Below are 27,181 nucleotides of genomic sequence, written 5' to 3' on the forward strand. Positions count from 1 at the left end.
GTTTCTCCAAGTTTTCTCCATGATGCTTGTGACTTCCCAGACAACAAGCTTTACCGATTCAGGAGTTAGATTACTTCAAAGCTTTAAAGAGCTCGCTGAAGCAGAAGCTGACACTTGATTTCCCTCTGCAACTTTCCCCCAAATTAGACTCCTGCTGAGTTCAATTAACATTTGTTCTATTAAATGGTGTCTTAGTGGAGGATGCCATAGTCAACAAGTTACCAGGGTAAAATATGTCATCTATTTCCTGGCAAATTTGTGTCTTCGGATGTCCTGCTCTGTGAGGTTTTATTGTACACTGCTCACCTTACATCTAGTATATAGTCATTCGAGTCCTTGTATATAGTATATCCTATATGGAGTATATACACCTTTTCCTGTTGATTTGCGGCAAAGCCAGTTATTTCCAATTTTTGTTTAATAATGTTGGTATTTGTTAAGTGCTTACTATGTGCAGAGCACTGTTCTGAGCACTGGGGTAGACACAGAGTAATCAGATTGTCCCACATGAGCTTCACAGTCTTAATCCCCATTTTACAGATGAGGGAATTGAGGCCCAGAGAAGTGAAGTGACTTGCCCACAGTCACACAGCTGACAAGTGGCAGAGCCGGGATTCAAACCCATGACCTCTGACTCCCAAGCCGGGCTTTTGCCACTGAGCCACGCTGCTTGTCCCTGATCTGTGGCCTACACTTTATTTCTAACCAATCTGCCATTTTACCTGGCTCATATGATTGCTAATCCTAGTCTCCAAGGTATAACCACCTTACCTAACTTTATGTTATGAGAATTTAGTTACAATACTTCGAATCAATGGTGAAATTATTAGGCCCCGCACTGGAGCAGTTATGGCCCCATCCCCAAACCCACAGTACTTTTGGACATATCTTTAAATAATATATTATAAATTATTGATTTATTCCTATTGATGTCTCCCCCTCTGGACTGGAAGCTCATTATGGGCAGGAAGCGTGTCTGCTAATTCTGTTTTACTCTCCCAAGCGCTTAGTACTGTGCTTTGCACATTGTAATCGCTCAATAAATGTGATCGATTGATTGATCCAAGGATGAACATCAAACCAGCTTTGAACCAATCCAACACTAGACCGTGGTTTCCCAACCAGCAGTAGGTGAGTTAAATGAGTCAGAACCACACTCCTTACACTGAGCCTAGTTCTTGAGCATAGATAGAGCTGGTAGGGGAGGGTGTTTGATCTCCCGCCTACCCAGGCCTGGTTGCCTCTAATCTTGCAATTGAAGTCGTCACACACCTAGAACGTGCCTGCTTTATTAGCAGAAGCACTGGGCGGTCAGGATCCCATTGTGGGCAGGAATTATCTCTCTTTATTGCTGAATTGTACTTTCCAAATGCTTAGTACAGTGCCCTGCTCACAGTAAGCACTCAATAAATACAATTGAATGAATGAGAGCACTTTGGCCTAAAAGTCTGGCCCACCTCAGGGACCTGCCTTGAGTGTCAGGTCCACCAAGGGAATTCAGGTCTGGGGTGGTCATTCCCCTATTTGGGAAATTATTGGGAGGGGCCTGGGATGGTTCCTGAACAGGAAGTTGGGCAGATTTTACTGGATCTCTGCAGTTCCCTCAGATCTCCCTACTGTTTCAAACAATTCTCCTAAGGCTGACTTAGCTCCCATCAGTCTGGATCCCTTGGGTAGCTTTGCTCTCCTGTGTCTTACAGAACTCAGAAACTGGAGAGTTATTTTTTTCAGATAAGCTTCCCAGAGGAAAAATTCAGGATGCACAGAGGTTCTCACAAGACAAAGCTCCTGCTCTGGCCCTGCTCCCTGTCTCCCCTTGGCCAGGGTGCAATCAAGCAGTCAGTCAGTGATAGAGCACAAGCCTGTCAGAAGGTCATGGGTTCCAATCCCAGCTCTACCACTTGTCTACTGTGTGACCTTGGGCAAGTCACTTCACTTCTCTCTGCCTCAGTTACCTCATCTGTAAAATCAGGATTAAGACTGTGAGCCCGATGTGGGACAGGGACTGTGTCCAACCTTATATGCTTATATTCCCACCCAGCACTTAGTACAGTGTCTGGCACATAGTAAGTGCTTAACAAATACCACAATTCTGATTGTTATTCTTCTTATTATTACTGTTGAAAGTAAGGGATAGGCAGAGATGACCCTTATCGCTAAGTTATCTTCTAGGTTTTTGAAAATTGCTAATTGGGGCTTTTGTAGTAATGTTGACTTTTTAAGTTTTCAGTGATGGATAGGCTAAAAATGACTATCAAGGGGTGAACATGAAGACCATGTGAGTCACCACTATTTTAACTTGTGCCTCTGTGCAACAAGAAGTGAGTCAATCAGAACCCCTAACATGGCCAAGCTCTTGTGACTTGGGTTATCCAAGAACATTTTCACTGAGGAAAAGGCCAAGCATTTGTATTTTATAACTTTAACTGTGGTATTTGTTAAGCACTTACTTTGTACCAGGTACCGTACTAAGTGCTGTGGTGGATACAAATAAATGGGGTTGGACACAGTACCTGTCCCCCATGGGGCTCACAGTCTTAATCCCCATTTTCCAGATGAGGGTATTGAGGCCCAGAGAATAATAATGTTGGTATTTGTTAAGCACTTACTAGGTGCCGAGCACTGTTCTAAGTGCTGGGGGAGATACAGGGTAATCAGGTTGTCCCACGTGGGGCTCACACACTTTTAATCCCCATTTTACAGATGAGGGAACTGAGGCACAGAGAAGATAAGTGACTTGCCCACAGTCACACAGCTGACAAGTGGCAGAGCAGGGAGTCGAACTCATGACCTCTGACTCCAAAGCCCAGGCTCTTTCCACTGAACCACAAGAGAAGCAAAATGACATGCCTGAGGTCATATATCAGAAAAGTGGCAGACCCAGAATTAGAATCCAGGTTCTTCTGTTTCCAAAGACTGTGCTCTGTCCACTAGGCCACCCTTCTTCCTGTGCCTGGACCCATCACACTCTAGAGGGCGAGAGAGATGCTAATATAAATAAATGAATGGATAAAAAAATAAATAAATTACAGATGCATACATATGTATTGTGGGGATGGGATGAAAAATGAAGGAGCAAGTAAGAACACAAAAGAAGGGAGTGGAAGAAGAGAGGAAGGCTTAGTCAGGGAAGGCTTCTTGGAGGAGATGTGCCTTCAATAAGGCTTTGAATTGGGAGAGAGCAGTAATCTGTCTGATATGAGGAGTGAAGGCATTCCAGGCCAGAAGTAGGGTGTGGGCGAGAGGTCAGTGGGGAGAGAGATGAGATCAAGGTACTGTGAGAAGGTTAGCATTAAAGGAATGAAGTGTGCAGGCTGTAGGCTGGGTTGCAGTAGGAGAGTAGTGAAGTGAGGTAGAAGTAGACAAAGTGATTGATTAAGTGCTTACTCAATTCCAGTAAAAAACAAATGGGTCTCTACAGTCACCAAAAAAGATCTTCCAGTTATCTGAGTGAGCTCAGGCCAAAATTCCCCTGAATTTATCCCACCCGATGCAATTGTAGATGCAGAAGTTTCCACTATTTTTGACACCAAGTATTTCAGGAACTTTTCTTCAGAAAGTCATTTTTTGCCCCTCAAATCTCATGCATAATCTCTATCCCTCTCCCCAACCCTATGTCTAACAAAGCCTCATCAATGTTTGAGATATGTGAGAACCCGTTCGGTGATTTGATTTTCTAACCCAATGGCAAACAAATGAGTTATCCCTTCTGAGATGTTTCGTCATGAAATATTCACACCACTCTGATGTGCGCAGACCAAGAGGATAAGTACCATACTCCTATTATGCATGGAGTTATGAATGGCAGGTATAGAACTTTTTTTAACTTATTTATTGTTTCCATTTCAGTCTCTTTAAAGAGTCTGATTCTGGCCAGTTGAAATTGCTAGAAGTCATTTGCTCTTTGCCTTTATACAGACGGTTGTTGATTTCCATCCCTTTGGTGTCAGTTTGTCACTGAAGTTGAAAGATAGCAAAGAAAATTCTAGGATGCAGAGGACAGAAGGAGAGGAGTCCTTATTAGCCTACTGAGAGCTCAGATCATATGGTCGTCACTGAACTGAGAAAGTCAAATCACTTTTTAACTACAATCGAAAATGTTCTGAATGAACTTTTTCATACTGAATGGAATTTTCCAGTGTGAATAGGTAAACTCAGTATTGTATTAAATTTCAAGGAAAGGGAGTAACCGAAACTCCACTCTCACATATTTCCTCTGAAGATCAGCAGATCAGTCATCTAACTGACCCTACTCCTCAGTCAGAATAACCAGAGTTGCTCACAGAATCAAGCTCATTAAGTGGCTTCTCCAGATGAAGAAGATTTGACATACATCAATCAATCAGTGGTATTGATGAAGCGCTCATAGTTTGCAGAGCACTTTACATATTCTACTGTACAATAATAATAATTATCGTTCTTGTTAAGCACTTCCTATGTGCCGGGCACCATTCTAAGCACTGGAGCATATAAAAGCTAATCAGTTTGGACACAGTCCATATCCCCTTGGGGCTGCAGTTTTAATCCTCATTTTACAGATGAGGCAAACTGAGGCCCAGGAGAAGTTAAATGACTTGCCCGAGGTCACACAGACAAGGGGCAGAGCCCTAACTAGAACCTTTTGACTCACAGGCCCTTACTCTATCCACTAGGCCATACTGCTTCTCTCATTAGGTGTTGCAGTTGCCTATGTGGTGATCCATTTAAAACAGAAGGAGATAAAGGAAATTAAGCAGGTTTTGTTCAAGGAGAAGCCAAAAAATGTCATCAGAAGTATTTCTTATATCAGGAGTTAAAATGAGGTACATTTGTTTCTTCTTTTTCTTTCATCCTGTAGAAGTAATTCCCTGTTAGCTCCTCGCTGTAATGCAGGGCTCATGAGCACATTTGCAAAGCCTTATTCTGGTGTATGCCTATATATTTGCAGTATAGAAATATAACCATTTATATTAAATAAATCACATTTAATAAAATGGGATTGTAATATTTTTGATAAAACATATGCCTCTATATTTGCATTATAGAAATATAATCATTTATATTAAATAAATCACCTATAATAAAATGGGATTGTAATATTTTTGATAAAACTCCAATCATTTGTGACAAGTGTTAGATTGTTTGCAGTGATATCAGGACACCAACGTGCTCAGAGTAGAATTCAAATGGAAACTTCCCAGACCTTTGGAATGAGGATAACATTATCTCAGGAGAACTCTGCCTGCTCTAAGGTGTGGAAAGCAGGAGAGTGATGGAGCTTGTAATTGGGCTGAGTGAGGTGGAGATTAAAAGGGTTCACTATCTTCAACCACTTAGCACACACAGTTTGGCACATAGTAAGTGCTTAATGAAGCAGCGTGGCTCAGTGGAAAGAGCCCGGGCTTGGGGTCGTGGGTTCTAATCCCGGCTCCGCCACTTGTCTGCTGTGTGACCTTGGGCAGGTCACTTAACTTCTCTGTGCCTCAGTTACCTCATCTGTAAAAATGGAGATTAAATAAAATGTGAGCCCCACGTGGGACAATCTGATTACCCTGTGTCTACCCCAGCGCTTAGAACAGTGCTCTGCACATAATAAGTGCTTTACAAGTGCCAAATTACAAATAATTATAATAATTATTAATGAATGCCATTGTTATTATTGTTATCATCATCATCACTAGTGGTATTTCCTGAATGCCTAAAAAGGAAGCACCATAGGGTCTTGGGAGAATTTAACAGAAGCAAGACACATAATCATTCCCCTCCAGGAGCTTACTATCTAATGGAGTCAGACAAATGAACATAATTTACAAATAGTGGGGCTAGGAAGAAGAGCAAGGCTGTAACAGGAAGAAGTAAAAAGGTATCGTGATGAAATGTCTGAATTGAGAATTGCATCTACTGGGAGAAAGTGTGACCTAGTGGAAAGAGAATGGGCCTGAAAGTCAGGAGATGAGGAGCTATTCCAGCTCTGATGCTGACGCACCGTGTGACTTCTATTTGCTTTCATTTCATCATCTGTAAACTAGTTCTCCCTCTCTCAGGGTCACACCTAGAGAGTTTCCAATCCATTACCAGCCTTGGCTACGGGAGGGAGAGTCATACAGAGGCCTGTCCATTCCATTCCTAGCTTGGCCAGGGGTTACAACAGGAAGGCCCTCTGCTACAAGTCAGAATTCACCCATGCTGGGCAGCGGCGACATGGGAGAGAGTCGAGGGCAGAGACTCAAGTTTACTGTGTGGAAGGAGGCAATGGTAAACCACTTCCAGATTATTATCAAGAAATCTCTACGGATGCTACCAGAATGATTGCAGGTGGAGAATGGGACATTCTGGGAGAGATGTGTCCACTCTGTCGCTATGGGTCGGAGACAACTCGACTGCATAAGATACGACAAAACTAGTTACAGGGAAGTAGCATGGTCTAGTGGAAAGTGCATGGAATTGGGAGTCAGAGGACCTGGGTTTTAATCCCAGCTCTACCATTTGTCCGCTGTGCGATTTTGGGCAAGACACTTAACTTCTCTGCACCTTAATTCTCTCATCTATAAAATGGAAGTTAAGAATATGAGCCCCATTTGGGATACGGATTTTGTCCAACTTGATTGTCTTGTATTTACCCCACTGCTTAGTACAGTGCTGGAACGTAGAAAGTGTTTAACAAATACCATTAAAAAAAAATCCCTTTTCTCTCATCCTCTTAGGCTGTAAGCCCCGCTTGGGACAGGCACTATGTCCAATCTGAATTTCTTTATCTATCTCATGCTTAGCCCAGTTTTTGGCATATATTGTTTTCAATAAATATAATAAATGGAATTATAATGTATAAATAACAATAATTGTGTTTTTTGTTAAGCTCTATGTGCCAAGTACTATACTAAGCACTGGGGTAGATATAAGCTCATCAGGTCCCACATAGTAATTAATAATAATAATTATGGTATTAAGCACTTATTATGTGCCAAGAACTGTTCTAAATGCTGGGTTGAACACAAGCAAATCATGTTGGACACATTCCCTGTCCCACATAGGACTCACAGTTTCAATCCCCATTTTACAGATGAGGTAACTGAGACACAGAGAAGTTAAGTGACTTGCCCAGTGTCACACAGCAGACAAGAGGCAAAGCCAGGATTAGAGCCCATGAACTTCTGACTCTCAGGTTCATGCTCTATGCTCTATACTGTGATGCTTCTCTTTAAAAATATGGCATTTGTTAAGCGCTGACTATGTGCCAAGGACTGTACTAAGTGCTGGGGTAGATACAAGCAAATTGGGTTGGACACAGTCCCTGTCCCAAATGGAGCTCACAGTCTCCCATTCCCATTTTACAGATGAGGTAACTGAGGCACCGAGAAGTAAAGTGACTTGCCCAAGGTCACACAGCAGATATAATAATAATTTTGGTATTTGTTAAACGCTTACTATGTGCAGAGCACTGCTGTAAGCGCTGGGGTAGATATAGGGTCATCAGGTTGTCCCACGTGAGGCTCACAGTTAATCCCCATTTTACAGATAAGGTAACTGAAGCACAGAGAGGTTAAGTGACTTAACTGAGGCACAGAGACGTGAAGTGACTTGCCACAGTCACACAGCTGACAGGTGGCAGAGCAGGATTCGAATCCATGACCTCTGACTCCCAAGCCTGGGCTCTTTCCACTGAGCCACGCTGCTTCTATGTGGCAAGGAAGAGGTCCTTCAAGTTGGCTGCTGAGCTGTATATTACAGGGCTCAGACCTGGCATTTTTGGAAAATTCACATCATGGCTTTTGAAAGTAGTAGGAGAAAAAGATATCTGTTCTCCTTCCTACTTACCTGACTTCCCTGCCTCCTGTCTCTCCCATTCCATTCTCTCACAAGGATCTCACAAGGAACATTTTCCTACAAAAATACTGAGTCCATGTGGTTGCCCATCCACCTCCACATCAAATAGAAAGTGTTTCTCCCTCTAGACTGTAATATTATTATAAGCCGGGAGTCATCTACCAATTTTTTCTTTTTTTAATGGTATTTGTTAGTGCTTACTATGTGTCAGGCACTGTATTAAGTGCTGGGAAGATATGAGATTGTCAGCTGGGAAACAGTCCTTGTCCCACATGGGGCTCACAGTATTAATCACCATTTTACAAGTGAGAAGGTAAATGACTTGCCCAATTCTATTCTCCCAGGTGCTCAGTACAGTCCACACACAGCAAGTGCTCAATGAATCCATCTGATTGATCGATTGATTATTGGATCCATGATCAGTTTTTAAACATCTGTATAGTCTTTGCCATATTTTGGATCTTGAAGCACCATTATTTCCTCTGCATAGCAAAACTTCATTTAATAATGGTGGTATTTGTTAAGCGCTTACTATGTGCAAAGCACTGTTCTAAGCCCTGGGGGGATACAAGGTGATCAGGTTGTCCCACGTGGAGCTCAAAGTCTTCATCCCCATTATACAGATGAGGGAACTGAGGCACAGAGAAGTCAAGTCACTTGCCCAAAGCCACACAGCTGGCAAGCGGCAGAGCCGGGATTTGAACCCATGACCTCTGCCTCCCAAGCCCAGGCTCTTTCCACTGTGCCATGCTGCTTCAGGGATTTAGTGCTCTTCCACATAACACTCTATTTCCATGGAACCTATTAAGATAATTAGGGTATTAAAACAGTGAACATAAACTAAAAGTAGCAAAGTCAAAAATTGTGCCAAATCTGCTGCCCATTGGACAAAAATGGGAGGAGGGAGTTGGAGCTATAGCCGGATGCTGTTTTGGGGTGCAGAGAAGATTTTTCTTTTTTCTTTTTTTTTTTTTTTAAGAATAGAAGAATGTATGTAAGTTTGAGGGCAGGAGGGAAGAAGCCCTAAAGACAGCATGACAATGAAGGCAATGGAGAGACGGATAGTGGGTGAAAGTGTTCTTAGAGTGAGAAGGGATGGGGTCAGAGGCGTAGGTGGAATCAGTCAGTCAGTCATATTTATTGAGCCCTTACTGTGTGCCCAACACTGTACTGAGTGCTTGGGTTGGTACGATACAACAGTAAACTGACACATTCCCTGCCAACAAGTTTAGAGTCTAGAGGGAGATAAGGGAATCCATTTTGAAAGCAGACAAGAGATCTCTTTTGAGACGTGGATGACTCAGCCCTCATTTCCTCTTCTCCCACTCCCTTCTGCGTCACCCCTCTACTTGGATCTGCTCCCTTTATATCCACCCCTCCTCAGCCCTTCAGCACTTAGGTACACATCTGTAATTTATTTATTTACAATGATTTCTGCCTCCCTCTCTAGAGTGTAAGCTCGTTTTGGGATGGAAACATATCTATCAACTCTGTTATGTTGTACTCGCCCAAGTGCTTAGTACAGTGTTCTGTGCACAGTAAGCACTCAAATATGATTGATAAGGAGGAGAGAGGGGTCATGGAGGGGAGGAAGTGAGGGGGTGATTCAGGAGCACTCACACCTACCGGGAAAGTCTCTTGATGGTTTTCTTCATGCTATTTTGATGACATTCTTTCGAGCTTATGCATCATCTTTATCTCTTTCATAACTGAAACAAATTAATGTCTCAGAATCATTTTCCCGAGCTGCCTACTTGCATTTGTGCGAGTCATTTATACCTTCTCTAAACCCCCCGACACCCACTAACACTGTTTCTTTGCTCTGAACAAGTGATATACTGTTTTTCTAGGAATCGTCCTTCATCATTTGCAGTGGGTGGTGACTTTACTCTCATTATCTGCTTTTCTTGCTTATTTTCCCTATTATTATCCCCAACACTCTTCTAGCTGGGAATGTGATAAGCCATCCTATTATTTTTTTTTTACTTCAAGAGACTTCTCTCCCAAGAATATTGTATTTAAACACCTGGAAAATGGGGATTAAATCCCATTCCCTCATACTTAGACTGCGACCCCCACTGTGGGACAGGAACTTTTCCAAATCTATTACCTTTCATTTTCCCCAGCAGTAAGTGCAGTGTTTGGCACATAGTAAGAGCATAGTAATAGTAATAATAATGTTAATGCTAATAATGATTATTTTGACCAGAAAAAAGCAGTATGCTTTTTAATCTTTTTTTTCTTATTTAAAGTGGCAGAGCAGATGGGTCGCAAAGATTTTTAGTGATTTTTTTTTTTTTAATCCATTCAACCTTTCACTCTAGAAACAGTTGGATCACCCGTTTTGTTCTGGAAACTAACGTTTCATTTCTATTAAAAAAACAACAGTGTAAATATATATTCAGATGTTTTGCAATGCTACAGGTCGCGAATTCAGCTGAAGGTGCTCAATAAATAGTATTGACTGACTGATCTTTGGATAAAATAATTTGACCTCATAACTTGCATTCAGTTAATAGGTCAATTTGAGTCTTGGGATCTAATAACCTAATCAGAACTGGGAAATTGAAAATAAGCATTTTTATTACCGTATCACAATATGTACTAAGGGCTTCCTTTTTCCAAACACTGTACTAACAACCAGGGTAGAGATACATGACATTTCAATAAGATTCAGCCCAGATCCCACACCAGGCTAACAATCTTAGGATGAGGCACTTTTCAAACACTGAAATAATCGATCAATTCTTATGTTGAAAAGAGACAAAATAAACTAAGAAGAACATGCTGAAAATGTTGCAACTGTGTGACTTTGGGCAAGTCACTTGACTTCTCTGTGCCTCAGTTACCTCAAATGTAAGATGGGGACTAAGACTGTAAGCCCCATGTGGGACAACCTAATAACCTTGTATCTCCCTCAGGGCTTAGAACAGTGCTTGGCATGTAGTAAGCACTTGACAACATTTATTTTGAAGAGCTGAAGAAAAAAAGATTTTCAGAGGTGCTCCAAGCTGCAAACTAATGACTAGGTAATCGGTGGTATTTATTGAGCCCTTGCAGAGCTAAATACGAAGAGCCAGTACGATTTAGTGAGTTGGTTGAACATTTCCCATTCACGAGGAGCTTACAGTCTCAAAGGGGAGACAGATATTCATATAAATTAATAAATTGCAGATATGTATGCAAGTACTGCAATGCTTAGGGTGAATTTCAAGGGGTACAGATCCAAATTCTTAGGTGATGCAAAAGGGAGAGGGAGTCAGGGAAAAGGGGTTAATCAGGGAAGAACTTGTGGGCAGGAAATGTGTCTACCAACTCTGTTATATTTTACTCTCCCAAGTACTAAGTACATTCATTCATTCATTCATTCATTCATTCATTCCTATTTAGTAAGCACTTACTGTATGCAAAGCACTCTACTCAGCTCTTGGGAAAATACAATACAAAAATACAGAATGAAAATCAGCGCTCTGCACACACTAAGCACTCAATAAATACAATTGATTGATTGAGGAGATGTGATTTTAATCAACCTTTGAAGTGAAGAGCATGGTGCTCTGTACTATATGAATGGGGAGGGAGTTGCGGGTCAAAGGGGGAAGTGGGCAAGGGGTCGGTGACGAGATAAATGAGATCAAGGTACAGTGAATAGTTTGGTATTAGAGGAGCAAAGTATGAGGACTGGTGTGCAGCTAGGTAAGACAGGATGGAGAAAACTGACTGGTGCTTTAAAATCACTGGTAAGGAGTTTCTATTTGATGTGGAGGTGGATGGACAACCACTGGAGGTTCTTGAGGAGAGGGGAGATGTGGACTGAATTTTTTTTTTTAGGAAAATGACGCAGGCAGCAGAGTTAAATGTGTACTGAAGTGGGGAGAGACAGGAGGGAGGGAGGCTGATGCAGTAGTCAAAGGCGGGCACTGCTCGGATCAGCATAACAGCAGTTTGGATGGAGAAGAAAAGGCGATTTTAGTGACTTTGTGAAGACAGTACTGACAGGATTTGGTGACAGCTTGGATATGTGGGTTGAATGAAAGAGGTGAGTAGAGGATAATGTTAAGGTTACAGGCTTGTGTGAGAGAGGGAGGATAGCAGTGTTGTCTACAGCGATGGGAAATATGGATGGGGCAGGTTTTGGGTAGGAAGATGAACAGTTATGTTTTGGATTGGCTAATTGACTGATAAAAGAGTTCAGTTTTGGACATCGTTGCATTTGAAGTAGAGCTGTCTGGAAAGCCGCAGGAAATGCAAGACAAGAAAAGGAGGCGGCATCTGAACTTTTATAAATGTATTCAATTCTGGAACACAGGACTTGTGTTCCCCCAGCACTTTGGGTTAAAGCAAAGTCATGTTGTTTCTGATCCATGATGGGTGTCATGAATGAGCACACTACTGTACCATGCACTGTTGAAAGAACAGTACCTAATTCTGCCATCACATTCTATCCAAAACAAGTAATGAAAACATGGATTATGCTTTTAAAGCACTTTCAAGAAAGAACAGTGGTAACATTAATATTTTTCAGTTGAATTCTTTATAAGAAGTAAGAATGTATCATTAATGATGGCATTTGTTAAGCGCTTACTATGTGCAAAGCACTGTTCTAAGCGCTGGGGTAGATAAAAGGTCATCAGGTTGTCCCACGTGGGGCTCACAGGTCTTAATCCCCATTTTACAGTTGAGGAAACTGAGGCACAGAGAAGTTAAGTGACTTGCCCAAACTCACACAACTGACTTGCGGCGGAGCTGGGATTTGAACCCATGACTGGGATTTGAACCCATGACCTCTGAGTCCCCAGTCCGTGTTTTTTCCACTGAGCCATGCAATCTAACTCATAAATTGCCATTTCAAAGAAAGCCTAAATGGATTTTTTTTTTAATTTGAGATAAAAAAAACACATTCAAAACTTGTTTTTTTAAAAAATCAGATGGGCTTCATCTTTACTTTGCATCATGAATGTGGTTTACCTCCTTGTATTTTTGGCAGGGTAGATTTTTGAAAGCTTTTGGGGACATAGACATGAACCTTTAGAGATTATAATTACAAGTTAGAAGTCATCTCACTATAGGAAATTAAAAATTGAGACAATTATTGGAAATTCCAGTTGAAAGAAAAATGCATTATGGAAAAAGCAATAAAAGCCCAGAAAAACAAGAAAGTAAAATCACTTCACAGTTGCCCGTATGATTCAATTGTAGATCAATAATGTATAGTAAATGCATTACCAGTAGAGCATTAATTTGCAATTACCTTAGGTGATCCGATCCTCTCTGTTCTATCCCCTGACATAAATGACCTTTTGTTGAAAGAGATTCTTCTGTCATTATTTTAAATAGAAGTAACAAGAGGGTAATGAAATAGGCTTTTCCCTTACAACCCCACACACTTTATGTTGCAGAGGCTATGCATTTGGAATCAAAATATTAAAGAAAATATTTGCTATTTATGGGATTTAATATTTCATCTAATTATGCACTGTGGCCTATATAAAATGTTCTTAAAATGGAAATAATAATAATAATGCTACTGTGATCCTCTACCGTAGAGAAGCAGCGTGGTTCAGTGAAAAGAGTCCGGGCTTGGGAGTCAGAGGTCATGGGTTCGAATCCCGGCTCTGCCGCTTGTCAGCTGTGTGACTGTGGCCAAGTCGCTTCACTTCTCGGTGCCTCAGTTCCCTAATCTGTAAAATGAGGATGAAGACTGTGAGCCTCACGTGGGACAACCTGATTACCCGGTATCTCCCCCAGTGCTTAGAACAGTGCTCTGCACATAGTAAATGCTAAACAAATACCAACATTGTTATTATTATTACTGTAAGCTCCCCTAGATTGCATAAGCTCATTGTGGGCAGGGACTTCACTGTTTATTGTTGATTTATACTTTCCCAAATACTTAGTACAGTGCTCTGCAAACAGTAAGTGCTCAATAAATACGATTGAATGAATGATTTAATGAGCTGAACAAAAGAGAGAATAGGCTGCTCAAGACCAAAAAAGGATGCTCTAAAGGAATAAGTTATGCTTCTATCCTGTCCTCAGCCCCAAAATATCAATCGATCAGTGATATTTATTGGGCTCTAGACTGTAAGTCCCTGGTGGATGGGAACTGTGTCTACTTATTCTGCTGTATTGCACTCAGGGGAAGAAGCATGGCCTAGTAGAGAGAGCAGAGGCCTGGGGGTAAGAGAAGTTTGATTCTAATCCCAGCTCTGCCTCTTAGAGAAACAACACGGTTTAGAGAAGCGGCATGGCTTAGTGGATAGAGCACGGGTCTCGGAGTCAGAAGGTCATGGGTCCCCATCCCGACTCGGCCACTTGTCTGCTGTGTGACCTTTGGCAAGTCACTTCTCTTCTCTGTGCCTCAGTTACCTTATCTGTAAAATGGGGATTAAGACTGTGAGCCCATTTGGGACAGGTACCATGTCCGCCCCAGTTATCTTGGATCTGTGCCAGAGTTCAGAACAGTGCCTGGCACATAGTAAGTACTTAACAGTGATCATCACCATTATTATTATTGTGATTATTATTATTGTCTGCTGTGTGACCTTTGGCAAGTCATTTAATTTCTCTGTGTCGCAGATCCCTCAGCAGCAAAGTGAGGATTCAGTACCTGTGCTCCCTCCTACTTAAAACACGAGCTCCACGTGGGATTTTATGACCTTGTATTTACCCTTGGGAGTCAGAGGTCATGGGTTTGAATCCCGGCTCTGCTGCTTGTCAGCTGTGTGACTGTGGGCCAGTCACTTAACTTCTCTGTGCCTCTGTTCCCTCATCTGTAAAATGGGGATTAAGACTGTGAGCCTCACGTGGGGCAACCAGATTACCCTGTATCTCCCCCAGTGCTTAGAATAGTGCTCTGCATATAGTAAGTGCTTAACAAATACCAACATTATTATCATTATTATTACCCAAGCACTTATTTCAGTGCTTGGCATATAGTTAGAATTTAACAAATGCCATCGTTATTATTATCATCAGTATTATCAATATTCTCCCAATAATTGAGAACAGTGCTCTGCACCCCATTAAGTGCTCAGTAAATACCATTGATTGATTGAGCACTACCGGTGTGTCGAGCACGGTATTATGCGCTAGTGGGAGTTCAGTAGAGCTTGGTAGATATGATCCATACCTGGGTTCTAATCCCAGCTCCGCCATTTATCTGCTGTGGGACCTTGGGCAAGTCCCTTCACTTCTCTGTGCCTCAGTTATCTCATCTGTAAAATGGAGATTAAGACTGTGAGCCCTATTTGGAACAGGGACCGGGTCCAACCCAATTATTTTGTGTCTTTCCCAATGCTTAGAACAGTGCCTGGCACATAGCAAGCACTTTAGAAATATGATCATTATTATTATCAGTTTAGGAGCTTATTATTCATTCATTCAATCATATTGAGCACTCACTGTGTGCTGAGCACTGTACTAAGCACTTGGAAAGTAGAATTCTGCAACAAATAGAGACAATCCCTACAACGAGCTCACAGTCTAGAAGGGGGGAGACAGATAGCAAAACAAAGTAAGTGGACAGGCAACAATAGCATCAATGTAAATAAATAGAATTATAGATATATACACATCATTAATAAAATAAATAGAATAATAAATATGTACATATATACACAAGTGCTGTGGGGCGGGGAGGGAGGATGGAGCAGGGGGAGGGAGCAGGGGCGATGGGGAGGGAAGGAGGATAATAATGTTGGTATTTGTATTTGTTAAGCACTTACTATGTGCAGAGCACTATTCTAAGTGCTGGGGGAGATACAGGGTAATCGGGTTGTCCCACGTGAGACTCACAGTTAATCCCCATTTTGCAGATGAGTTAACTGAGGCACAGAGAAGTTAAGTGACTTGCCCAAAGCCACACAGCTGACAAGTGGCAGACCCGGGATTCTAACTCATGACCTCTGACTCTGAAGCCCGGGCTCTTTCTACTGAGCCACGCTGCTTCTACTGATGGTGCACAGTGCTTCTGGTAGGTTTGCTCAAAGTAAGGAGGCAGCAGATCCAGGCTGTTGGTCATCAGTTCCCTAGTGTGGTCGTGGCTCTTCCTTGTCTGGGCATCATTTCTGTCGCTATGTCTCAGAAATACACTGGAGCAGAAAGAGAGGGCACGGGGAGAGAGAAACACAAATTGTCCATCTCTCCACTATTAGAAATGAAGTGGGGAGATTCCTCTTCAAAATAAGCCTTGAGAAGCAGCGTGGCCTAGTGGAAATGGCATGGGCCTGGGAGTCTGAGGATCTGGGTTCTAATTCTAGGTCAACCATTCCTCTGTTGTGTAATCTTGGGAAGGTTACCTCATCTGTAAAATGGGGGTTAAGACTGTAAGTCATATGTGGGACAAGGACTGTGCTCAACATGATTATCCTGTATTTCCTCCAGTGTTTAGTACGGTGCTTGGCACAGAGAAAATTCTTAACAAATACTATTCAAAAAAAGCCATAGTGTTCAAACAAGATGAGATTCCACAGCCATCCATTAATTTTATTTGTAGCAATAGTATGAATGATATTGAGCTTGATTTCTCCAACAAAGGCTTCTTAGAATAAGCAGGACAACTTCAGAAGGAAGGAAAAACTGATCTCTCTCCCTATCTCTATCTCTCTGTCACCTCCCTTATTATGCTCTGTGCCTCTTTCAAGCAGAGAATCTCAGTCTGAGTGGCCACAGGCTATATTGCTTCACACTCTGTTCCCTCCTTAAGCCAGACTTTAAGTCACATCAAGAGGACGTTTTCCCCATCTGAGTCCCTACATTGACTTGACAGCTTGTTCTTACAATATACAGGGCAGAGAACCAGCCTCATTATCATTTCCAGTTGGAAGGAAACTTTATATAAAAGGGACAGAATTTTTCCAAATATCAACCCCATGGCCTGAAATTTAAGACTGACTGTAGGAGAATCCAGCATTTTGAGCAAACTCTCTGGTATTCTGAGGAATGAGGGGAAATTTAGCCTGGATGATTCCAAACTATGAAAAATCAGCAGGATATATGATTTAGGTGTCACCTTGGTACCTGAAATGGATTTTTGAACTATAAAAGTTTATAAATGTAGAAACCAATCTTCTCTACATTACTTCAGATACAGTTCTGTCGAAATACTCTGAAATCATTAGCATTCCGAGCACAGTACAGACTTAACTGAGAGACAGAGAGGTTTTTCCTTGCTTTAAGGTACTCAGACCATGTATGACTGGAATGTGACCAATGGCAAGAGAAAAAAATGTCATCTCTTCTCCAACCTCCTGTCCATTCTATGACAATATTTACCCCAACCTAAGACCTTCAAAGGAGGGAGAAAAAGATCATAGAATTTCTATTGCTCAATCAATCAATCAATCAGAGGTTTTCGTCAAGTGCTTACTATGTTCAGAGCACTGTTCTAAGCACTTGGAAGAGTAAAATACAAGAGTGTTGGTAGAAACATTTCATGCCCACAATGAATTTATCATCTTCAATAGATATCCATGCTTCAAAAACAGTAGCAGAAACATATTTCTCCCTTAAAGATACCTTCTAAATGTTGGCCAGTTGGAAACTGATGACTTTAGGCCTGATTTCATTTGGAAAAGCTTTTTTGCATTCAGGACTTTAGCAATTAAAATTTGGATTTTAGATATCATTAAAATAACGTAGTGCTTTCTCCTCCCTTAATGGTATGAGAAGTGACTACACATGTAGAAATCAAAGGATATTGGATCCCAAGAGATCATTCTTCTCCAGTTTAAAAATGAGTATAACTTCAAGGTAGCCATCTATTTTCTTTTTACTCATCACTGAATTAATCATCCAAGGTCAGATTCCACAATGCAATTGTAATGATACTCACACAAGAATAATCGACTCATTTTTAATTTGTGTGCTCCAAGCACATCGAGAAATCTCTTCTTTGAAAACAACATATAAGAATAAGGTGTTTAACATTTATTGAAAATGTATTTTGTCAACCATAATTATCCTTTAAAGAAAAGTGATAAGGGTGCTAAAATTAAAAGCCATGCACGATCATTTTATCCAATATTGTAGAGGTCCAAAATGATCTATAATAGAAAAGGAGCACCTTATTAAGGGAGTTCATATAGTTCACCTTGCAGCCTCCAGTCAAGTGAAGAGCAAAACCATCTAGGTTAGATTGATGTCTATTCTTTTATCCTTAGAGACTTCACAACCCAATTGGTAGTCTTTCACCTAATCATTAAGAAAGTATTCTTAAGTCCATTTGAAAACTCTCCTGCTCCAGTGTAAGCATATTTTCTGTTTTTCAGCCCTCAATGGAACCAATTTTAATCCCTTTAACTTTTTCTTCTAAGACTTAATTCCCATTCCGGTAATCGTTGTTTCTTTTCACTGTATCCTTTTGTTTCTTTACATCCCTTTGTGATGCAGAATATAGTAATACTCTAACTAGTGTAGATTAGGATGTGAGGATTAAATCCCAGTATCAAATTTCCATAGACATTTTGCCTTTTAAAATACAGCAAAAAATTGCTAACTCATGTTCAGCTCCAGTCAACTCTGACTCTACTTTCATCACTGGGTGTGTGTAACCTGGGCAGGGAATGTGTCTGTTCACTGTTATATTGTACTCTCCCAAGTGCTTAGTACAGTGCTGAGCACACAGTAATGCTCAATAAATATGATTGAATGAATGAATGAGTGAATAGACAGGTAGAGAGCTGCCTGGATCTGCTGGAAAAAGATTTTGCCAGTCTTTACTCATCCTGATTTTTCTCAGTTTTTGTTACTATTAGGAGGAATTTCCCCTAAAGCACCCTTTTACATTTACCCCCATTGAATTGATCTTATTTATATGGAGTCTTTTTTTCTCATTTGTCAATATTATTTTGAATTGGCTCTCTGTATACCAAGTGTTAGGAAACACTTCGTTTTACTTCATCTGCAAATTGGATGAGCAGATTCTTGATTTTTTTGTCAGGGTCACCAAGAAAACTGTGAAATAAATAAATAAAACAAAATCTAGCATAGACCCTTTCACCTGTATCAGATTCTGGTCTGGTCAAGTATTTTGTAGGAAAGATGTTAAAAAATCTTTAAAACCTCTGTCTACTTGCAGGGCTTTTTTTCTGTTTGTTCTCTTTGCATGAGATAAATGCATTATATTTTTGTCCCCATTCATTCATTCATTCCATAGTATTTATTGAGCACTTACTGTGTGCAAAGCATGTACTAAATGCTTGGGAGTGTACGCTACAACAAGAAACAGACATATTCCCTGCCCACAACGAGCTCGTCTTATGCTAGTTGTATCTCTTTTTCAGCTTTATATTTCTAGCTTTGTTCCTATACAACCATGCTGTTTCTTTACACTCTTTTTTTGAGCTGACCTAATATTCATTTCCATAGCTTTCCCTTTGCCCTTCCGGTTTCTGAAGAGTTCTAGGTTTAGGCAACACGACGTCTTGTGGATTGACATGTGGTAAAGTGGAACAAAAGAAGTCATAGCTCTGATATGTATGCTTGACGTGAAAGTATTTACTAAAATCCATTCATCTGGTTGCAAATGTGTGTATTCCAGCAAGACATTTCTTTGTAAGGAATATTCAAATAATTTTAGTATTCGCATTTCCTATCCCAAATCAGCCAACCAGAAATGTGAACAGTTTTATTAGACATTTCCTTAAACATCTATTTCTCTTGTCCCTTGCACAGTAGTGAAGTAACACTGATGATAATTGTGGTATTTGTTAAGTGAAGCCTAAGTGGCAAGTAATGTACTAAAGCCTCGGGCTGGATACAAGATAAGCAGATCAGAAACAATCCCTGGCCAACATGAGGCTCCCAAGTGCCTGCTTCACATTAGAATCAGAGTATTTTGCAGGGCCAGAGGTCAATATAGACACATATATGATTCTCGGACACGTTGGGAAGAGTCAAATGCACACATTTCGTTTGTCATTAGTTTAACTTAATGCGTACCAAAGATTTTATTTCTATCCACGTTGTGATCATTTATCGTGGTGGTAGTTAATGAGATAATAGTTCATTCCCCTAAAACATGGAGATTGGAATCATTCATTCAGTCAATCAATCGTATTTATTGAGCACTTACTGTGTGCAGAGCACTGTACTGAGCGCTTGGAAAGTACAATTCGACAACAGATAGAGACAATCCCTACCCAACAACGGGCTCAAAGTCTAGAAGGGGGAGACGGACAACCAAACAAGACAAGTAGAGAGGCATCAATAGCATCAAAATAAATGAATAGAATTATAGATATATACACGTCATTAATAAAATAAATAGACTAATAAATATGTACAAATAGACACAAGTGTTGTGGGGTGGGGAAGGGGGTAGAGCAGAGGGAGAGAGTAGGGGTGATGGGGAGGGGAGGAGGAGCAGAGGAAAAGGAGGACTCAGCCTGGGAAGGCTTCTTGGAGAAGGTGAATCGTTTCATTTCCTGTGTGTTGAAAAATTATCAGTATTATAATACCTGTCAAGTTTGTCATTGTGTGGCTAAGCTGAAGCTTGCATCGGGTGCAATCTTATTGATCTTTAGTCTTTACTTTACCGCACTGCAAAAAGAGCAAACCAAAATGACCTCAAAATCTATTTAATGAAAACTCAGAAAGAACATCACCGCATAGTTTTGCAATCTCATGTGGCATTTTAGCAGAGTATTATGGATAAATCCAATTTTTGCAGTTCCATGACCACTTTTTAAACTGAGAGATTTGCCTAAAATTAAGGATTTCACCTGTTCTGTTTCTAACGCTCTCCCGTCACTGGCTGGCTGAAAAGTCCCAGTGCCATTTATAAATGCGAGCATGACAACTTTGCTCATGAAAGTGATGCTAATGCAACTGGACATGGGGCAGCAGTTGGATTTAGGTGTTGTCAGTCTGAACTGAAACATCACTGCAGACTACGGAGAGAGTTATTGCAAAAGCAAGACATGAAAGCTAACCAGATGTTGGGCCACACATGAAAGTAAAGGAAGGCCAGGAGTTGTTGCATCCATCTTTTCTGCCACACTGGAATTCATGGTTAGCAAGACAACAACAGGGTTAACCTCAAGAACTCAAGTCAAGTGTCACTGGTTATCATCTTTGTACACGGGGACAAATTCTTACATTTTCTCTCCCAAAGAATTCAATTAGTGGTACTAGGCAACTCCACTAATCTGCTTTTTAACTAGGTTCAGATCATCACTGTGATCTGACTCAAGTCATACTTTAAAAGCCCGGGGCCCTGTATTTCCTGAACACTTAGCCCATAATTATGAAGATCATCCTTCTTCTCCTCCTTTCCCTCCATCCCCTTCCTCTCCTTCTCCCTTCTTTTATTATTATTATGATTACGATGATGATGATGCCCAAAAGGAGGATCAGACAATCAGGGCTTTAGATGTTTTCCCTGTCACTAAATAGCTTGACTGTTCTCAATCAAGTTCTGCCATCTATGATGCTCTGCTGAGTGGATTCTTCTCCAAAATAGCATACGAAATCATGATACAGTGAGTTGTGTTCCCTCTCCTTTATCTCCACCATTAGAAAACCGCCTTAAAACCAAAGATTCAGCCTCCTCAGCCAATAATGGTCTGGGTGCCTTCATAAGATACTTCCATATTTTGCTCATTCTGCCTTCGGCTGGACCTGGGCTCCAAAATTAATCAAACAGACAGTGACTGCAGATGGACATTGAAAAATAGCCTCTCAGGCTCCCTAATTCCTTTCTGACTAACAATTAGATTTATATATTTAGCATTTGCTAGAGAATTCATAATTGAAGAGTTAAGAGGATAAATGTGTTTACAATCTTATGCATGATATACAAAATTAAAACGGCTAAATTAATCTCGCACTTATAGGCTTTATTGAGGAGAAATGTTTTCAAGACTACTTGGAAAGGTTAATAAAAAGAACTAGCTATCCGTTTGAACTTTATCTGAGCCTTTCATTGCTGTCAGAGTTATTTGTCGTTTCTCCCACTTGCTATGGCCAGAATATTGGAAACTGAAGTCGGAAGTTGATTTCTTAATAGGGTGGAATTTGGAGAGCTATTTTACTTAGGGGCCATGTACAGTTTAGGAGAAAAGCTGAAACAAGCCTTCTCTTCTGGGGGGGAAACAAGATGGTATTCTTCCGAATGATAGAATTTTATCACTTGGAAAAAAAAATAGCTGCCAGAAAGACCTGAGAACATAAAAGCATTTGAGATCTCAAAAGGAGTTTACATCAATGTGCTGTCACAGTTACAGAGCAGATGAAAGACCCTACTGTCTCGATTGCCAGGAAACTACTTAGAAACTCTCACTTTGATTTCTTCTCATAGCCCGTTACATTACTACTGCTAAATGCAATATATAAGGACATCGCTGCTTTGATGTTGTACAGCTACAACACATGGAAACTAATACGACAGAGCAACTGAGATTTGTGAGGCTTTTGTGTGTATACAAATATATGCCGATCAATCTCCTTGTGTATCGTGCATCTTCAGTGACTGTCTGCCTACCTACATCTTTATAAAATTATAATATCGTTGTTTTATTCCTGTCTTCCAAAAATAATGAGTTTTCCTGAAGGGGGTTTTCTTTTCCTTGCTCATAACCTAAACTATCCATGCTAAGAATTCAGGAAAACTACAAACACCATTTAGAATATCTCTCTGCTGTTAGTTCTTCAGGACTTGTCCTTTGAAAACAAAATCTGGCATTTTTTGTGAGGAAGGATGGGGAGAAAAGACTGAGAAACACATGCCTGTGAAGCACAGTTTCAAAAGCCTGGCAGCTCCCCCTTCTTCCTACTGAGTTGGGGAAGAACAGCTGTGGACCCAAGGATAGTATCGCCACAGGCTTAAACAAAGGAAGGATAAGTATTCTCTTCCACGTTCTCCATCATCTCTGCTCAGGACCTGCCTTCCTCATCTACCCTAATTGTGCACAGAGCCATTTGCAGGCAAGGCAGTGGGCTGATTAGGGTGAGAACTGTTGAGATGCATGGCCTAATGGCAAGCGCACGAGCTTGGGAGTCAGAGGATGTGGGTTCTAATTTCGGCTCCTCCACTTGTCTAATGTGTGACCTTAGGCAAGTCACTTAACTTTTGTGTGCATCAGTTACCTAGTGTGTAAAATGGCGATTAAGACAATCAACCCCTTGTGAGACAGGGACTGTGTCTAACCCGATAACTTTGTATCTACCCCAGCTCTTGGAACAGTGCTTGGCACAGGGTAAGCGCTTAACAAATACTATCATTATTATTAATTTTATTACCCCAAGGCACCATGGGGCTTAGAATTTCCAAAGTATACTCTCCATGGCAACATGGCTACCAAAAAAGGGAGTACTCTCTACACATTTATTAAGTGAAGAAGATATGTCTTGTCCACTCCAGTGTCAGGGAAGGGGATGGCAGGGTTAGGGCTAGACAGTTCCAGAGTATGTGTTACAATTCACCAAAGGCCCCTTGTGGGAGAATTGGGCTTGGTGGTATTTCAGAAGCACATTTTTATCAATATATCTTCTCCTAAAGAGGAGTTATTTTTTGACCGAGAATTATTAAGGAATGGATGCGTTCTTTCATTTTGGCCTTCAAGTAGTAGGTCTTTCAATTTGATGGCACTGTCCAGCGGTGAATCAATGCACTTATATAAATATCTTTTTACTCTACTGTTTGCCGTATCTGTAATTTATTTTATTGTCCGTCTTTTCCCCGTAGACTGCAAGCCCCTTGTGGGCCGGGACCATGTCTACTAAATCTATTACATTATACTTTTCCAAGCATTTAATTCACAGTAAGTGTTCAATAAAAATCACAGATTGATTGATCAGTTGATTGATTTGCCCATTCTACTACATATTATTACCATCATCATTATCATCACTGGTAGATTTTGAGCACTTACTGTGTTGCAAAGCATGTAGGAATAGGCACTTAAGAGCGTACAATACAACAGAGCTCACTTCCTCCAGGAGGCCTTCCCAGACTGTGCCCTCTCTTTCCCTCCGTCTCTCCTCCCCTCTCCATTCCCCGTACTCCCTCCCCCTGCTCTATCCTCTTCCCCTCCCCACAGCACTCAGGTATATTTGTATATATTATTTATTACTCTATTAATAATGTGTAGATAGCTACGATTCTATTTCTCTTGAGGGTAATGATGCCTGACTACGTGTTTTGTTTTGCTGTCTCTCTCCCCGTTTTAGACTGTGAGTCCGTCGTTGGGTAGGGATTTTCTCTGTGGGTTGCCGAATTGTACATTCCAAGTGCTTAGCGCAGTGCTCTGCACACAGTAAGCACTCAATAAATATCATCGAATGACTGAACGAATTGACCCATTGCAACCCACAGCGAGCTTACCCTTGAACTAGGCAGTTGGTTTTAAGTCACTCAATCAGCTCTCCCTCTTTAGCTTATTCATTCGTTCAATAGTATTTACTGAGCGCTTACTATGTACAGAACATTCTATTAAGCGCTTGGAATGTACAATTCGGCAACAGATAGAGATGATCCCTGCCCATTGACGGGCTTACAGTATTCATACCTTTCTCCCATCGCACCAAGCTCTTTGCATTGTAACTTTTTCCCATTCCCTTCTCTGTCGCTCTGACTGGCTCCCTTTATTCATCCCCGCTCCCATACCCACAGCACTTATGCATGTAACTGCCATTTATTTATTCATATTAATGCCTGTCTCCCCCTTTAGACTGTAAGCTTGTTGTGAGTAGGGTCTGTGTCTATTATTTCATTCTACTCTCCCAAGTACTCAGTACAGTGCTCTGCACACAGTAAGCACTCAGTAAATACAACTAACTGACTGAGCTCACACTCCTTTTTCTTCCCAAGCTAATCTGTACTCACTGTGTCCCAGTCCCATCTTTAAAGACACGGACCTCTTGAAGTAGAATGGTTAGTAGATAGAGCACAGGCTTGGGAATCAGAAGGTCGTGGGTTCTAAACCTGGGTTCCCCACTTGTCTGCTGTGTGACCTTGGGCAAGTCGCTGAACCTCAGTTACCTCATCTGTAAAATGGAGATCGATAATGTGAGCCCACGTGAGACAGGGATTGTGTCTAACACGATTAGTTTGTATCCACCCCAGTGCTTGGTACAGTGCCTGGCACACAGTAAGTGCTTAATAAATACCAGTATTATTATTACTTTCTCCTCACCTGCTAGGAGCTCCCTTCCCCTTTATATCCAACAGACCACAGCCCTCCCCATCTTCAGAGTGCTTCTCCAATTAATTTTAATCTCCCCACATTACATCACCCAACTCCCACATCAGCATTTTCACCACCACCTAAGCAAATAAATGTTCAAACCCAGTAGGATTTACATATGTATCTTATAAATCATACTTTTCCTCCAAACTGTAATTCACATTAGTGTCTAAGCTTCTCGAGGATAGGGATCATATCTACTAATTTTATTTTCCGCGCCCGACTACTTAATCGGTTACGGGTTCTAATCCCATCTCTGCCACCTATCTGTTGTGTGACCTTGAGGCAAGTCACTGAGCTTCTCTGTGCCTCAGTTTCCTCATCTGTAAAATGGAGATTGATAATGTGAGCCCCATGTGGGACAAAGAGCTGTGTACAACCCAATTTGTACCCACCCCAGCATTTAGTAGAGTGTCTGGAACGAAGTAAGCACTTAACAAATATCGAAATTATTATTAATAGTAGTACGGTTGTCTGCACATAGTAAGTGTTCTACCAATGCTATTGATTAACTGAAATTTATGCTCTGAGATCAAAGCGTTCTTCCCCAACAAATACCTGTTGGATTTGTTCAGGAATCAGTGGCAGTAGATGGTCCTCAAGTGTAAAATTTCTACCCGAATGAACTTGCTTTTCCTATACATCTATAAAGTTTGTGCCAATATAGTTTTGTGAATGAAGTTCAGCTGAGATAGAAATCATTATGCTGAATACTTCGTTCAACATCATTCTCCATTTGTATAAAATACACGGAAAGTTAATTTTATTTACTGTGAAGTTTATTTGCTGAGGAGATACACTTGCAGTTATCTCCTCTTTTCTCAAGCACCTATACAGATCACTCACACTCACAACTAATAATAATAATAATGTTGGTATTTGTTAAGTGCTTACTATGTGCAAAGCTGGAGGGATACAAGGTGATCAGGGTTTCCCTCACGGGCCCCACAGTCTACATCCCCATTTTCCAGATGAGGCAACTGAGGCACAGAGAAGTTAAGTGACTTGCCCAAAGTCACACAGCTGACAACTGGTGGAGCCGGAATTCAAACCCATGACCTCTAACTCTCAAGCCCGGGCTCTTTCCACTGAGCCATGCTGCTTCTTTTACCAGATTAGTCTGTGCTGTGGATAGAGTGCAATGGCAGAATTCGGGACCATTTTTCTGGTACCAACTGTCTGTATACGGCACAAGACAGTATAAGAAGAAAAAGTCAGGTACATACCCATGGTATCAAAAACAGGTGAGCACAGTGGAGGGTTTTCTTTCTTTTGGTGGCTGTTTTTTTTTTAAACGTGGGGTTCTATAAGATTGTGATTCCAGGAAAACTAGATGTATAGCTAATTGCTTTTTACCTCTACTTATGGGTCCTCATACTAGACCATTTTTTGAATATTAAGTAGCAGCTGAGTTGATCTCCGCAAATAAAATGTAGTTCTTGCAATTCTAAGTTCAATACTACTTGCAGGCACCTGGAACTGTTGAGAGAGTGATGACTCAACAGCAAAATTGACAGGCCTCCCTATCCCACAGTAGTGTGATTTGAGGATAATGATCCATTCACAAGCTCCTCCCCATCCCAGTAATATAGCACAGAAGAACAAAGTACCTGCTTGGAGATTCTGTGGGATTTTATCCAAATTATCCCCAGTGCTATATCACTTTTAAATATTAGTGTGTCGATGTAATACAAATATCTTGAAGCTGTAAATGATTTTCAGATGATGTATGGTAGAGTACAGGATACCGAGCAACAAAGCCCCAGTATTTGCAAACATTTTAATCTGTCTACATACAGTGCACGTTGTCCTCTATATTCTTGGAAGAAAGCAAGTAAGTTGCTCATTTTGAGGAAATATATTCATGTTCTCCCTCTCAGGATAGTACCTGGAGAGTTTCCAGTACTCTACCAGTCTCGGCTATGGGAGGGAGAGTCGAGCAGAGGCCTGTCCATTTCATTCCCAGCTTAGGCAGTGGCTAGTGAGTGGAAGACAATCTGCTACAAGTCAAAACTCACCCATGCTGGGCAGCAGTATTCATTCATTCAATAGTATTTATTGAGTGCTTACTATGTGCAGAGCACTGTACTAAGCGCTTGGAATGTACAAATCGGTAAAAGATAGAGACAGTCCCTGCCCTTTCACAGGCTTACAGTCTAATCGGGGGACACAAACAAAAACAATAGCAA

General features: G+C 41.0%; 1 protein-coding gene and 1 non-coding gene across 2 annotated transcripts in view; both read left to right on the forward strand.

The window, feature by feature from the left end:
* DPYD (dihydropyrimidine dehydrogenase) overlaps positions 1 to 27,181 on the forward strand; it is an 832,560-nt gene that overhangs the window by 688,411 nt on the left and 116,968 nt on the right. The window lies entirely within an intron of this gene.
* LOC114811523 lies at positions 26,863 to 27,000 on the forward strand. The gene has a single exon (XR_003759220.1). It is a non-coding gene; the product is annotated as a small nucleolar RNA SNORA7 (small nucleolar RNA).

The sequence above is a fragment of the Ornithorhynchus anatinus genome, chromosome 4 (assembly GCF_004115215.2).
Source record: "Ornithorhynchus anatinus isolate Pmale09 chromosome 4, mOrnAna1.pri.v4, whole genome shotgun sequence".
In the NCBI taxonomy this organism is placed as follows: Eukaryota; Metazoa; Chordata; class Mammalia; order Monotremata; family Ornithorhynchidae; genus Ornithorhynchus; species Ornithorhynchus anatinus.